This window comes from Hoplias malabaricus, unplaced genomic scaffold (assembly GCF_029633855.1).
Source record: "Hoplias malabaricus isolate fHopMal1 unplaced genomic scaffold, fHopMal1.hap1 scaffold_255, whole genome shotgun sequence".
In the NCBI taxonomy this organism is placed as follows: Eukaryota; Metazoa; Chordata; class Actinopteri; order Characiformes; family Erythrinidae; genus Hoplias; species Hoplias malabaricus.
The window spans coordinates 42,921-51,967 of NW_027100979.1; the positions used below are offsets into that span (position 1 = coordinate 42,921).

The 9,047-nt window shown below is 39.7% G+C and overlaps 24 non-coding genes and 2 pseudogenes across 24 annotated transcripts; all 26 read left to right on the plus strand.

Annotated features, from left to right (window-relative positions):
• Positions 1-214: 214 nt before the first annotated feature.
• LOC136683717 (5S ribosomal RNA) lies at positions 215-333 on the plus strand. Its single transcript, XR_010799257.1, has one exon. It is a non-coding gene; the product is annotated as a 5S ribosomal RNA (ribosomal RNA).
• A 217-nt stretch (positions 334-550) lies between these two features.
• On the plus strand, positions 551-669 carry LOC136683787 (5S ribosomal RNA). Its single transcript, XR_010799324.1, has one exon. It is a non-coding gene; the product is annotated as a 5S ribosomal RNA (ribosomal RNA).
• Positions 670-880: 211 nt separating this feature from the next.
• LOC136683718 (5S ribosomal RNA) lies at positions 881-999 on the plus strand. Its single transcript, XR_010799258.1, has one exon. It is a non-coding gene; the product is annotated as a 5S ribosomal RNA (ribosomal RNA).
• A 220-nt stretch (positions 1,000-1,219) lies between these two features.
• LOC136683719 (5S ribosomal RNA) lies at positions 1,220-1,338 on the plus strand. The gene has a single exon (XR_010799259.1). It is a non-coding gene; the product is annotated as a 5S ribosomal RNA (ribosomal RNA).
• A 218-nt stretch (positions 1,339-1,556) lies between these two features.
• LOC136683720 (5S ribosomal RNA) lies at positions 1,557-1,675 on the plus strand. Its single transcript, XR_010799260.1, has one exon. It is a non-coding gene; the product is annotated as a 5S ribosomal RNA (ribosomal RNA).
• Positions 1,676-1,896: 221 nt separating this feature from the next.
• Positions 1,897-2,015, plus strand: LOC136683721 (5S ribosomal RNA). The gene has a single exon (XR_010799261.1). It is a non-coding gene; the product is annotated as a 5S ribosomal RNA (ribosomal RNA).
• A 221-nt stretch (positions 2,016-2,236) lies between these two features.
• Positions 2,237-2,355, plus strand: LOC136683722 (5S ribosomal RNA). Its single transcript, XR_010799262.1, has one exon. It is a non-coding gene; the product is annotated as a 5S ribosomal RNA (ribosomal RNA).
• A 215-nt stretch (positions 2,356-2,570) lies between these two features.
• On the plus strand, positions 2,571-2,689 carry LOC136683723 (5S ribosomal RNA). The gene has a single exon (XR_010799263.1). It is a non-coding gene; the product is annotated as a 5S ribosomal RNA (ribosomal RNA).
• A 213-nt stretch (positions 2,690-2,902) lies between these two features.
• Positions 2,903-3,021, plus strand: LOC136683725 (5S ribosomal RNA). Its single transcript, XR_010799265.1, has one exon. It is a non-coding gene; the product is annotated as a 5S ribosomal RNA (ribosomal RNA).
• Positions 3,022-3,240: 219 nt separating this feature from the next.
• Positions 3,241-3,359, plus strand: LOC136683726 (5S ribosomal RNA). The gene has a single exon (XR_010799266.1). It is a non-coding gene; the product is annotated as a 5S ribosomal RNA (ribosomal RNA).
• A 217-nt stretch (positions 3,360-3,576) lies between these two features.
• LOC136683727 (5S ribosomal RNA) lies at positions 3,577-3,695 on the plus strand. The gene has a single exon (XR_010799267.1). It is a non-coding gene; the product is annotated as a 5S ribosomal RNA (ribosomal RNA).
• A 221-nt stretch (positions 3,696-3,916) lies between these two features.
• Positions 3,917-4,035, plus strand: LOC136683728 (5S ribosomal RNA). Its single transcript, XR_010799268.1, has one exon. It is a non-coding gene; the product is annotated as a 5S ribosomal RNA (ribosomal RNA).
• A 220-nt stretch (positions 4,036-4,255) lies between these two features.
• On the plus strand, positions 4,256-4,374 carry LOC136683729 (5S ribosomal RNA). Its single transcript, XR_010799269.1, has one exon. It is a non-coding gene; the product is annotated as a 5S ribosomal RNA (ribosomal RNA).
• Positions 4,375-4,594: 220 nt separating this feature from the next.
• Positions 4,595-4,713, plus strand: LOC136683730 (5S ribosomal RNA). Its single transcript, XR_010799270.1, has one exon. It is a non-coding gene; the product is annotated as a 5S ribosomal RNA (ribosomal RNA).
• A 221-nt stretch (positions 4,714-4,934) lies between these two features.
• LOC136683731 (5S ribosomal RNA) lies at positions 4,935-5,053 on the plus strand. The gene has a single exon (XR_010799271.1). It is a non-coding gene; the product is annotated as a 5S ribosomal RNA (ribosomal RNA).
• Positions 5,054-5,268: 215 nt separating this feature from the next.
• LOC136683802 (5S ribosomal RNA) lies at positions 5,269-5,386 on the plus strand (annotated as a pseudogene).
• Positions 5,387-5,599: 213 nt separating this feature from the next.
• On the plus strand, positions 5,600-5,718 carry LOC136683732 (5S ribosomal RNA). The gene has a single exon (XR_010799272.1). It is a non-coding gene; the product is annotated as a 5S ribosomal RNA (ribosomal RNA).
• Positions 5,719-5,936: 218 nt separating this feature from the next.
• On the plus strand, positions 5,937-6,055 carry LOC136683733 (5S ribosomal RNA). The gene has a single exon (XR_010799273.1). It is a non-coding gene; the product is annotated as a 5S ribosomal RNA (ribosomal RNA).
• A 213-nt stretch (positions 6,056-6,268) lies between these two features.
• On the plus strand, positions 6,269-6,387 carry LOC136683734 (5S ribosomal RNA). The gene has a single exon (XR_010799274.1). It is a non-coding gene; the product is annotated as a 5S ribosomal RNA (ribosomal RNA).
• A 219-nt stretch (positions 6,388-6,606) lies between these two features.
• Positions 6,607-6,725, plus strand: LOC136683736 (5S ribosomal RNA). The gene has a single exon (XR_010799276.1). It is a non-coding gene; the product is annotated as a 5S ribosomal RNA (ribosomal RNA).
• Positions 6,726-6,945: 220 nt separating this feature from the next.
• On the plus strand, positions 6,946-7,064 carry LOC136683737 (5S ribosomal RNA). The gene has a single exon (XR_010799277.1). It is a non-coding gene; the product is annotated as a 5S ribosomal RNA (ribosomal RNA).
• Positions 7,065-7,275: 211 nt separating this feature from the next.
• On the plus strand, positions 7,276-7,394 carry LOC136683738 (5S ribosomal RNA). The gene has a single exon (XR_010799278.1). It is a non-coding gene; the product is annotated as a 5S ribosomal RNA (ribosomal RNA).
• Positions 7,395-7,613: 219 nt separating this feature from the next.
• Positions 7,614-7,732, plus strand: LOC136683788 (5S ribosomal RNA). Its single transcript, XR_010799325.1, has one exon. It is a non-coding gene; the product is annotated as a 5S ribosomal RNA (ribosomal RNA).
• Positions 7,733-7,948: 216 nt separating this feature from the next.
• LOC136683803 (5S ribosomal RNA) lies at positions 7,949-8,066 on the plus strand (annotated as a pseudogene).
• Positions 8,067-8,277: 211 nt separating this feature from the next.
• On the plus strand, positions 8,278-8,396 carry LOC136683739 (5S ribosomal RNA). The gene has a single exon (XR_010799279.1). It is a non-coding gene; the product is annotated as a 5S ribosomal RNA (ribosomal RNA).
• A 215-nt stretch (positions 8,397-8,611) lies between these two features.
• On the plus strand, positions 8,612-8,730 carry LOC136683740 (5S ribosomal RNA). The gene has a single exon (XR_010799280.1). It is a non-coding gene; the product is annotated as a 5S ribosomal RNA (ribosomal RNA).
• The last annotated feature ends 317 nt before the right edge of the window (positions 8,731-9,047 follow it).

The following is a 9,047-nucleotide window of genomic DNA, read 5'->3' on the forward strand; positions in this document are numbered from 1 at the left end:
CTTAAGTTTCTATTATAAAGACAGTAACCACAGTCATTTAAACACAAGAGAAGAAGAAAACTTAAAAAAAAAAAACAACAAAAAAAAAAACGAACTGGAAAGCCAATCATTTTCATTTGAGGTGTCAGGTGGTCTACCGTTTACAGGCAGCTCTAAAACAAGTATTACTCTTAGAAGAGTATATAGAAATAGTCTTCTACAGCCAGCAGTGATCGCTTACGGCCATACCACTCCTTGAAAGCCCGATCCCGTCTGATCTCGGAAGCGAAGAAGAGTTGGGCCTAGTTAGTACTTGGATGGGAGACTGCCTGGGAATACTAGGTGCTGTAAGCTTTTTAGCTTAAGTTTCTATTATAAAGACAGTAACCACAGTCATTTAAACACAAGAGAAGAAGAAAACTTAAAAAAAAAAACAACAAAAAAAAACGAACTGGAAAGCCAATCATTTTCATTTGAGGTGTCAGGTGGTCTACCGTTTACAGGCAGCTCTAAAACAAGTATTACTCTTAGAAGAGTATATAGAAATAGTCTTCTACAGCCAGCAGTGATCGCTTACGGCCATACCACTCCTTGAAAGCCTGATCCCGTCTGATCTCGGAAGCGAAGAAGAGTTGGGCCTAGTTAGTACTTGGATGGGAGACTGCCTGGGAATACTAGGTGCTGTAAGCTTTTTAGCTTAAGTTTCTATTATAAAGACAGTAACCACAGTCATTTAAACACAAGAGAAGAAGAAAACTTAAAAAAAAAAAAAAAAAACGAACTGGAAAGCCAATCATTTTCATTTGAGGTGTCAGGTGGTCTACCGTTTACAGGCAGCTCTAAAACAAGTATTACTCTTAGAAGAGTATATAGAAATAGTCTTCTACAGCCAGCAGTGATCGCTTACGGCCATACCACTCCTTGAAAGCCCGATCCCGTCTGATCTCGGAAGCGAAGAAGAGTTGGGCCTAGTTAGTACTTGGATGGGAGACTGCCTGGGAATACTAGGTGCTGTAAGCTTTTTAGCTTAAGTTTCTATTATAAAGACAGTAACCACAGTCATTTAAACACAAGAGAAGAAGAAAACTTAAAAAAAAAAAACAACAAAAAAAAAAACGAACTGGAAAGCCAATCATTTTCATTTGAGGTGTCAGGTGGTCTACCGTTTACAGGCAGCTCTAAAACAAGTATTACTCTTAGAAGAGTATATAGAAATAGTCTTCTACAGCCAGCAGTGATCGCTTACGGCCATACCACTCCTTGAAAGCCCGATCCCGTCTGATCTCGGAAGCGAAGAAGAGTTGGGCCTAGTTAGTACTTGGATGGGAGACTGCCTGGGAATACTAGGTGCTGTAAGCTTTTTAGCTTAAGTTTCTATTATAAAGACAGTAACCACAGTCATTTAAACACAAGAGAAGAAGAAAACTTAAAAAAAAAACAACAAAAAAAAAAACGAACTGGAAAGCCAATCATTTTCATTTGAGGTGTCAGGTGGTCTACCGTTTACAGGCAGCTCTAAAACAAGTATTACTCTTAGAAGAGTATATAGAAATAGTCTTCTACAGCCAGCAGTGATCGCTTACGGCCATACCACTCCTTGAAAGCCCGATCCCGTCTGATCTCGGAAGCGAAGAAGAGTTGGGCCTAGTTAGTACTTGGATGGGAGACTGCCTGGGAATACTAGGTGCTGTAAGCTTTTTAGCTTAAGTTTCTATTATAAAGACAGTAACCACAGTCATTTAAACACAAGAGAAGAAGAAAACTTAAAAAAAAAAACAACAAAAAAAAAAAAACGAACTGGAAAGCCAATCATTTTCATTTGAGGTGTCAGGTGGTCTACCGTTTACAGGCAGCTCTAAAACAAGTATTACTCTTAGAAGAGTATATAGAAATAGTCTTCTACAGCCAGCAGTGATCGCTTACGGCCATACCACTCCTTGAAAGCCCGATCCCGTCTGATCTCGGAAGCGAAGAAGAGTTGGGCCTAGTTAGTACTTGGATGGGAGACTGCCTGGGAATACTAGGTGCTGTAAGCTTTTTAGCTTAAGTTTCTATTATAAAGACAGTAACCACAGTCATTTAAACACAAGAGAAGAAGAAAACTTAAAAAAAAAAACAACAAAAAAAAAAAAACGAACTGGAAAGCCAATCATTTTCATTTGAGGTGTCAGGTGGTCTACCGTTTACAGGCAGCTCTAAAACAAGTATTACTCTTAGAAGAGTATATAGAAATAGTCTTCTACAGCCAGCAGTGATCGCTTACGGCCATACCACTCCTTGAAAGCCCGATCCCGTCTGATCTCGGAAGCGAAGAAGAGTTGGGCCTAGTTAGTACTTGGATGGGAGACTGCCTGGGAATACTAGGTGCTGTAAGCTTTTTAGCTTAAGTTTCTATTATAAAGACAGTAACCACAGTCATTTAAACACAAGAGAAGAAGAAAACTTAAAAAAAAACGACAAAAAAAAACGAACTGGAAAGCCAATCATTTTCATTTGAGGTGTCAGGTGGTCTACCGTTTACAGGCAGCTCTAAAACAAGTATTACTCTTAGAAGAGTATATAGAAATAGTCTTCTACAGCCAGCAGTGATCGCTTACGGCCATACCACTCCTTGAAAGCCCGATCCCGTCTGATCTCGGAAGCGAAGAAGAGTTGGGCCTAGTTAGTACTTGGATGGGAGACTGCCTGGGAATACTAGGTGCTGTAAGCTTTTTAGCTTAAGTTTCTATTATAAAGACAGTAACCACAGTCATTTAAACACAAGAGAAGAAGAAAACTTAAAAAAAAAAAAAAAAAAAACGAACTGGAAAGCCAATCATTTTCATTTGAGGTGTCAGGTGGTCTACCGTTTACAGGCAGCTCTAAAACAAGTATTACTCTTAGAAGAGTATATAGAAATAGTCTTCTACAGCCAGCAGTGATCGCTTACGGCCATACCACTCCTTGAAAGCCCGATCCCGTCTGATCTCGGAAGCGAAGAAGAGTTGGGCCTAGTTAGTACTTGGATGGGAGACTGCCTGGGAATACTAGGTGCTGTAAGCTTTTTAGCTTAAGTTTCTATTATAAAGACAGTAACCACAGTCATTTAAACACAAGAGAAGAAGAAAACTTAAAAAAAAAAACAACAAAAAAAAAAACGAACTGGAAAGCCAATCATTTTCATTTGAGGTGTCAGGTGGTCTACCGTTTACAGGCAGCTCTAAAACAAGTATTACTCTTAGAAGAGTATATAGAAATAGTCTTCTACAGCCAGCAGTGATCGCTTACGGCCATACCACTCCTTGAAAGCCCGATCCCGTCTGATCTCGGAAGCGAAGAAGAGTTGGGCCTAGTTAGTACTTGGATGGGAGACTGCCTGGGAATACTAGGTGCTGTAAGCTTTTTAGCTTAAGTTTCTATTATAAAGACAGTAACCACAGTCATTTAAACACAAGAGAAGAAGAAAACTTAAAAAAAAAACAACAAAAAAAAAACGAACTGGAAAGCCAATCATTTTCATTTGAGGTGTCAGGTGGTCTACCGTTTACAGGCAGCTCTAAAACAAGTATTACTCTTAGAAGAGTATATAGAAATAGTCTTCTACAGCCAGCAGTGATCGCTTACGGCCATACCACTCCTTGAAAGCCCGATCCCGTCTGATCTCGGAAGCGAAGAAGAGTTGGGCCTAGTTAGTACTTGGATGGGAGACTGCCTGGGAATACTAGGTGCTGTAAGCTTTTTAGCTTAAGTTTCTATTATAAAGACAGTAACCACAGTCATTTAAACACAAGAGAAGAAGAAAACTTAAAAAAAAAAAACAACAAAAAAAAAAAACGAACTGGAAAGCCAATCATTTTCATTTGAGGTGTCAGGTGGTCTACCGTTTACAGGCAGCTCTAAAACAAGTATTACTCTTAGAAGAGTATATAGAAATAGTCTTCTACAGCCAGCAGTGATCGCTTACGGCCATACCACTCCTTGAAAGCCCGATCCCGTCTGATCTCGGAAGCGAAGAAGAGTTGGGCCTAGTTAGTACTTGGATGGGAGACTGCCTGGGAATACTAGGTGCTGTAAGCTTTTTAGCTTAAGTTTCTATTATAAAGACAGTAACCACAGTCATTTAAACACAAGAGAAGAAGAAAACTTAAAAAAAAAAACAACAAAAAAAAAAAACGAACTGGAAAGCCAATCATTTTCATTTGAGGTGTCAGGTGGTCTACCGTTTACAGGCAGCTCTAAAACAAGTATTACTCTTAGAAGAGTATATAGAAATAGTCTTCTACAGCCAGCAGTGATCGCTTACGGCCATACCACTCCTTGAAAGCCCGATCCCGTCTGATCTCGGAAGCGAAGAAGAGTTGGGCCTAGTTAGTACTTGGATGGGAGACTGCCTGGGAATACTAGGTGCTGTAAGCTTTTTAGCTTAAGTTTCTATTATAAAGACAGTAACCACAGTCATTTAAACACAAGAGAAGAAGAAAACTTAAAAAAAAAAACAACAAAAAAAAAAAACGAACTGGAAAGCCAATCATTTTCATTTGAGGTGTCAGGTGGTCTACCGTTTACAGGCAGCTCTAAAACAAGTATTACTCTTAGAAGAGTATATAGAAATAGTCTTCTACAGCCAGCAGTGATCGCTTACGGCCATACCACTCCTTGAAAGCCCGATCCCGTCTGATCTCGGAAGCGAAGAAGAGTTGGGCCTAGTTAGTACTTGGATGGGAGACTGCCTGGGAATACTAGGTGCTGTAAGCTTTTTAGCTTAAGTTTCTATTATAAAGACAGTAACCACAGTCATTTAAACACAAGAGAAGAAGAAAACTTAAAAAAAAAAAACAACAAAAAAAAAAAACGAACTGGAAAGCCAATCATTTTCATTTGAGGTGTCAGGTGGTCTACCGTTTACAGGCAGCTCTAAAACAAGTATTACTCTTAGAAGAGTATATAGAAATAGTCTTCTACAGCCAGCAGTGATCGCTTACGGCCATACCACTCCTTGAAAGCCCGATCCCGTCTGATCTCGGAAGCGAAGAAGAGTTGGGCCTAGTTAGTACTTGGATGGGAGACTGCCTGGGAATACTAGGTGCTGTAAGCTTTTTAGCTTAAGTTTCTATTATAAAGACAGTAACCACAGTCATTTAAACACAAGAGAAGAAGAAAACTTAAAAAAAACACAAAAAAAAAAACGAACTGGAAAGCCAATCATTTTCATTTGAGGTGTCAGGTGGTCTACCGTTTACAGGCAGCTCTAAAACAAGTATTACTCTTAGAAGAGTATATAGAAATAGTCTTCTACAGCCAGCAGTGATCGCTTACGGCCATACCACTCCTTGAAAGCCGATCCCGTCTGATCTCGGAAGCGAAGAAGAGTTGGGCCTAGTTAGTACTTGGATGGGAGACTGCCTGGGAATACTAGGTGCTGTAAGCTTTTTAGCTTAAGTTTCTATTATAAAGACAGTAACCACAGTCATTTAAACACAAGAGAAGAAGAAAACTTAAAAAAAAAAAAAAAAAAAACGAACTGGAAAGCCAATCATTTTCATTTGAGGTGTCAGGTGGTCTACCGTTTACAGGCAGCTCTAAAACAAGTATTACTCTTAGAAGAGTATATAGAAATAGTCTTCTACAGCCAGCAGTGATCGCTTACGGCCATACCACTCCTTGAAAGCCCGATCCCGTCTGATCTCGGAAGCGAAGAAGAGTTGGGCCTAGTTAGTACTTGGATGGGAGACTGCCTGGGAATACTAGGTGCTGTAAGCTTTTTAGCTTAAGTTTCTATTATAAAGACAGTAACCACAGTCATTTAAACACAAGAGAAGAAGAAAACTTAAAAAAAAAACAACAAAAAAAAAAACGAACTGGAAAGCCAATCATTTTCATTTGAGGTGTCAGGTGGTCTACCGTTTACAGGCAGCTCTAAAACAAGTATTACTCTTAGAAGAGTATATAGAAATAGTCTTCTACAGCCAGCAGTGATCGCTTACGGCCATACCACTCCTTGAAAGCCCGATCCCGTCTGATCTCGGAAGCGAAGAAGAGTTGGGCCTAGTTAGTACTTGGATGGGAGACTGCCTGGGAATACTAGGTGCTGTAAGCTTTTTAGCTTAAGTTTCTATTATAAAGACAGTAACCACAGTCATTTAAACACAAGAGAAGAAGAAAACTTAAAAAAAAAAAAAAAAAAAACGAACTGGAAAGCCAATCATTTTCATTTGAGGTGTCAGGTGGTCTACCGTTTACAGGCAGCTCTAAAACAAGTATTACTCTTAGAAGAGTATATAGAAATAGTCTTCTACAGCCAGCAGTGATCGCTTACGGCCATACCACTCCTTGAAAGCCCGATCCCGTCTGATCTCGGAAGCGAAGAAGAGTTGGGCCTAGTTAGTACTTGGATGGGAGACTGCCTGGGAATACTAGGTGCTGTAAGCTTTTTAGCTTAAGTTTCTATTATAAAGACAGTAACCACAGTCATTTAAACACAAGAGAAGAAGAAAACTTAAAAAAAAAAACAACAAAAAAAAAAACGAACTGGAAAGCCAATCATTTTCATTTGAGGTGTCAGGTGGTCTACCGTTTACAGGCAGCTCTAAAACAAGTATTACTCTTAGAAGAGTATATAGAAATAGTCTTCTACAGCCAGCAGTGATCGCTTACGGCCATACCACTCCTTGAAAGCCCGATCCCGTCTGATCTCGGAAGCGAAGAAGAGTTGGGCCTAGTTAGTACTTGGATGGGAGACTGCCTGGGAATACTAGGTGCTGTAAGCTTTTTAGCTTAAGTTTCTATTATAAAGACAGTAACCACAGTCATTTAAACACAAGAGAAGAAGAAAACTTAAAAAAAACAACACAAAAAAAAAAAAACGAACTGGAAAGCCAATCATTTTCATTTGAGGTGTCAGGTGGTCTACCGTTTACAGGCAGCTCTAAAACAAGTATTACTCTTAGAAGAGTATATAGAAATAGTCTTCTACAGCCAGCAGTGATCGCTTACGGCCATACCACTCCTTGAAAGCCCGATCCCGTCTGATCTCGGAAGCGAAGAAGAGTTGGGCCTAGTTAGTACTTGGATGGGAGACTGCCTGGGAATACTAGGTGCTGTAAGCTTTTTAGCTTAAGTTTCTATTATAAAGACAGTAACCACAGTCATTTAAACACAAGAGAAGAAGAAAACTTAAAAAAAAAAAAAAAAAACGAACTGGAAAGCCAATCATTTTCATTTGAGGTGTCAGGTGGTCTACCGTTTACAGGCAGCTCTAAAACAAGTATTACTCTTAGAAGAGTATATAGAAATAGTCTTCTACAGCCAGCAGTGATCGCTTACGGCCATACCACTCCTTGAAAGCCCGATCCCGTCTGATCTCGGAAGCGAAGAAGAGTTGGGCCTAGTTAGTACTTGGATGGGAGACTGCCTGGGAATACTAGGTGCTGTAAGCTTTTTAGCTTAAGTTTCTATTATAAAGACAGTAACCACAGTCATTTAAACACAAGAGAAGAAGAAAACTTAAAAAAAAAACGACAAAAAAAAAAAACGAACTGGAAAGCCAATCATTTTCATTTGAGGTGTCAGGTGGTCTACCGTTTACAGGCAGCTCTAAAACAAGTATTACTCTTAGAAGAGTATATAGAAATAGTCTTCTACAGCCAGCAGTGATCGCTTACGGCCATACCACTCCTTGAAAGCCTGATCCCGTCTGATCTCGGAAGCGAAGAAGAGTTGGGCCTAGTTAGTACTTGGATGGGAGACTGCCTGGGAATACTAGGTGCTGTAAGCTTTTTAGCTTAAGTTTCTATTATAAAGACAGTAACCACAGTCATTTAAACACAAGAGAAGAAGAAAACTTAAAAAAAACACACAAAAAAAAAACGAACTGGAAAGCCAATCATTTTCATTTGAGGTGTCAGGTGGTCTACCGTTTACAGGCAGCTCTAAAACAAGTATTACTCTTAGAAGAGTATATAGAAATAGTCTTCTACAGCCAGCAGTGATCGCTTACGGCCATACCACTCCTTGAAAGCCGATCCCGTCTGATCTCGGAAGCGAAGAAGAGTTGGGCCTAGTTAGTACTTGGATGGGAGACTGCCTGGGAATACTAGGTGCTGTAAGCTTTTTAGCTTAAGTTTCTATTATAAAGACAGTAACCACAGTCATTTAAACACAAGAGAAGAAGAAAACTTAAAAAAAAAAAAAAAAAACGAACTGGAAAGCCAATCATTTTCATTTGAGGTGTCAGGTGGTCTACCGTTTACAGGCAGCTCTAAAACAAGTATTACTCTTAGAAGAGTATATAGAAATAGTCTTCTACAGCCAGCAGTGATCGCTTACGGCCATACCACTCCTTGAAAGCCCGATCCCGTCTGATCTCGGAAGCGAAGAAGAGTTGGGCCTAGTTAGTACTTGGATGGGAGACTGCCTGGGAATACTAGGTGCTGTAAGCTTTTTAGCTTAAGTTTCTATTATAAAGACAGTAACCACAGTCATTTAAACACAAGAGAAGAAGAAAACTTAAAAAAAAACAACAAAAAAAAACGAACTGGAAAGCCAATCATTTTCATTTGAGGTGTCAGGTGGTCTACCGTTTACAGGCAGCTCTAAAACAAGTATTACTCTTAGAAGAGTATATAGAAATAGTCTTCTACAGCCAGCAGTGATCGCTTACGGCCATACCACTCCTTGAAAGCCCGATCCCGTCTGATCTCGGAAGCGAAGAAGAGTTGGGCCTAGTTAGTACTTGGATGGGAGACTGCCTGGGAATACTAGGTGCTGTAAGCTTTTTAGCTTAAGTTTCTATTATAAAGACAGTAACCACAGTCATTTAAACACAAGAGAAGAAGAAAACTTAAAAAAAAAAAAAAAAAACGAACTGGAAAGCCAATCATTTTCATTTGAGGTGTCAGGTGGTCTACCGTTTACAGGCAGCTCTAAAACAAGTATTACTCTTAGAAGAGTATATAGAAATAGTCTTCTACAGCCAGCAGTGATCGCTTACATCTGATACCACTCCTTGAAAGCCCGATCCCGTCTGATCTCGGAAGCGAAGAAGAGTTGGCCTAGTTAGTACTTGGATGGGAGACTGCCTGGAATACTAG